This window comes from Solanum pennellii, chromosome 3 (genome assembly GCF_001406875.1).
Source record: "Solanum pennellii chromosome 3, SPENNV200".
Classification (NCBI taxonomy): Eukaryota; Viridiplantae; Streptophyta; class Magnoliopsida; order Solanales; family Solanaceae; genus Solanum; species Solanum pennellii.
This window is the reverse complement of record NC_028639.1, coordinates 43626322-43629824: the sequence shown is the minus strand read 5'-3', so window position 1 is coordinate 43629824 and position 3503 is coordinate 43626322.

Genomic DNA, 3503 nt, shown 5'->3' with positions numbered 1-3503 from the left:
GTAGTAGCACTACCCCTAGCTCCTTTCGTTCAGCCCCTTTCCCCGCTCTGGTCCCGCTTGCTAGGGTCCAGAAACTTGAGGCACATATGGCTACACTTCTGCATCACATCCAGCCCTAGATGCAGAGGTCTATTGCTGAGGCAGAGGAGCGCTTGGAGTGAAAAAATGGTCCAGCACACAGAGCGGAAGATCGCTGAGGTTCATCAGTATTTGGACGCTTTTGAGTTGCGGGTGCTAGTGATATACCGTGGTTTCACGGTATTATTAATACTTTTTCCTTAAGTTTAGTGTGTCCAAAAGCCTTTTTGTGCTAATTTTTAGATAAGTTTCTCTTTGTTTTGCAGGAAATCTGTCCAAAGATGAATGCGGAGATTTTGAGCGAAGAAATGCAGAAGAGACCACCTACGGAGCTTATGACGGTCCATCGTGCCTGTGACGGTCCGTAGGTGGCAGCGTAGTGCAGCTGCTGAAGGAAGATGGGGAAGTCTGACCAAGTGTGGGGTTACACAGCTTGTGACGGTCCGTCGTGTCTATGACGGTCCGTCCTGCAGGTTCGTCATGAAGTTCAGAGATGTAATCCCAGTACCTAGATTCCAAGAGTTGAAGTGTTTTGGAACGAAGACCCTCGACGGACCGTTGTGCCTATGACGGTCCGTCGTGACCATGACGATCTGTCGCGTGGTCCGTCGACCCAGCCGCGTTTTGACAGATTTCAAGCAAATAGAGTCCTTGTATAATTAGGTTTTTATTTTCTATAAATAGTTCGAAAAACCTCGTTTTAGATGTCGGAGTCTGGACCTTTGATTATGAGGTTAGACTCCTGACCATTGTTAGACTCTGTATTATTAGGTTATCTTGAGACTTTTATCATTGATTGTTGGTGATTTTTGTTGATTAATCAAGAAAACTTTCGGATTTTACTCTTTCTCATTGAAGTAAGTACATGAATTCTTATATGATATATTTGAATATTGTAATTATGACTATGGGTAACTAAACTCCATAACTAGGGTTATGGAAACCATAGGAAAATAATGAGGTAAAACCTAACTAAAACAACAATTCTAGAAAAGTGTCTTGCATGTATTAATAATTCTTTCGCTTAGAAGTCTTTTTAACGGATGGCCAACGTTAGAACTCGCCTTAATTCTACTTGCCGGAGCAAGGAGGTAGATAATAGGAAAAGAATTATCAACATAGATTTAGTGTATACTATCTAATAGGATAGTATTGATTGGTACGAGGTAATAACTGAGTCAAATATCGAATGCAATGCTTAATATGAGGTAAAGATAAGGGTTAGTATAGCAACACACGTAGCCGGACCAAGGTGCGGAGTGAAATTTTCTAGATGCCGGACCAAGGATTTAGAAATACGTAACTTATCACTTTGCATGCAGGATACTAGGAAAGAATTGTTATAGTTAGAATTATCAAGTTATGAACCTGTGGGGAACACGTAAACCCTAGTTACTTTTATTAATTGATTAAACTCTAACATTCAAAGCTGTTAAGTGTCTCTTTCAATTTCGCTAGTTATTTTCATTCATTTAGAAATAGAAACCCCCCTTTTATTGTTTTTACTTTCCAAGGAAGTAATTGACCGAACAATAGTAATAATAGGTTAAAGTTAAGTCTAAACTTTTTTCCTTGTGGGAACGTTCCCAACCTCACTAGTTGGGTTATTTACTTGACACGACCGCTTTACTTCTTATTTGAGAAGTAAGTTTGAGCGTATCAGCTAGCCCGACCAGCACCTCAGGTGGACGTGTTGACCCTTCAGGTTGCGGTGAGAGTCTGCGAGCGGACATTGATATGATCCTAGAGGCTAGGGTGCATGAGTCTGAGGCCCCTGCTGCAGAGCCTAATGAGGACACAGTGATGGCGACCTTATTCGCCACTTCTGAGATTCCACCACCTTCCCCTCGAGAGCATGCCAAGAGGCGCAAGGGTCGAGAGGAGGATGAGGCTAGAGCACGAAAGAAGGAGCGCCGTGATATGGTGGCTGCGAGGAGAGCCTCGCTTGCTGATGAGGAGGCGCGTCGGATCAGTGCTGTAGAGTTCGCTGCTGGGGCATCTAGCTTCAGAGATGTGGAGACTGCGGGAGGCACTGCTGATAGTGCTGTTGCTACTGAGGACACTACTGAGGGTGTCCAGACTACAGAGATAGTGGGTTCCAGACCAGACCCACCAGTTTGCTTATCGTCAGCGCTTTGCACCCCAGGTTTGCTTCACCTACCACTCTCGTATTTCAGTTTTTTATGCATGGGGGACAATTGCAGATCTTTTTGTTGGGGGTGGGGTAAACGGAAAGTGAGTGCTAGGGTGAATTCTGAGTAGCCCAATTCACGATCCTCTTTTGGGGTTTTCTTACTTGTGTTCTTTTTCCCCAAGAGACTGATTATTTTTATTGTTGAATCGGTATGTATAGTCTTGTGTACATAGTATAAATCTGAAGCATGATGGCTAAAATGCTATCCTGATGTAATGAAAATGACGCATGACTAGGCATAGTAATTTATAAAAGTGTGGCTCTAATCATGACATAGAGATACACCACTGCATGACCCTAAGTCTAAAAAATTCGAACTAGGTGTCTTATAATCTGGTAGAGTAATGAGATGTCAAGCGAGTGTGAGGAAGATTTGAATAGTCCACTATTTGCACAGAGCTAGAACTTGCCAGGTTAGTCCTGCTAAAATTAAGCTGTAATAGACAATTAGGAAACAATCATAGGCCCTTGTTCAGTATAGCCAATTTTTAGCCTAAATAAAAAAACCCCGAATGAAGTTAATCCCTTTTTGATCCAAATGATTTTAGCTTAAACAAGACCTTTCTTTTTCACCCCAACTGATCTTTTCTTGGAATAATGTGTTGGCCCTGGTCCCTCCTTGGACATGTGCACCTCAGCTTATGCCAAAAGCATAAGTTGAGGGTGGCTAATGCAGTAAACAAGCTTTTCGTGGCCCTGACCCAACTTTGGGTATTGTGTACTTTGACTCATGGCAAAGCCTTGAGTTGAGGGTGGCTCTTATGAGGAATGCTCTGGAAAGTGGGGTTGAAAGAACAAAGAGAGAGAAAGAACAAAAGTAAAGTGATTCAAGAACCAGTTGAAAGAAAAGTGAAATAAATTTAAAAAAAATTACATTAAATACAAGCATGAAAAGAAGAGTCACTTACACAAATGTTGAAAGAAGGGAAAATAGCAAGGTGAAAGAATATGAGAAATTGGGCAAAATAAAGTGATAAAAAGTGGTATGTTTAGCCGATATGTCAAGAGGGAAAGAAGTCATTAAAGTATAACTAAATATACCCTACCTGACCCTGAGCCTATATTAAAAGCTAAGAAAGTCCTATCGTGATCCTAAGAGTTTTATGGCGAACCTAAAGCAGTGAAAATAAGGGCAAACTTATGGCAATATGTATAAATGAGTTGTGAATTTGTTCTGAGAGTGAGTGTTGAAAAGTAATCCTTATACTCAAACTGAAATCATTGTGTGAAA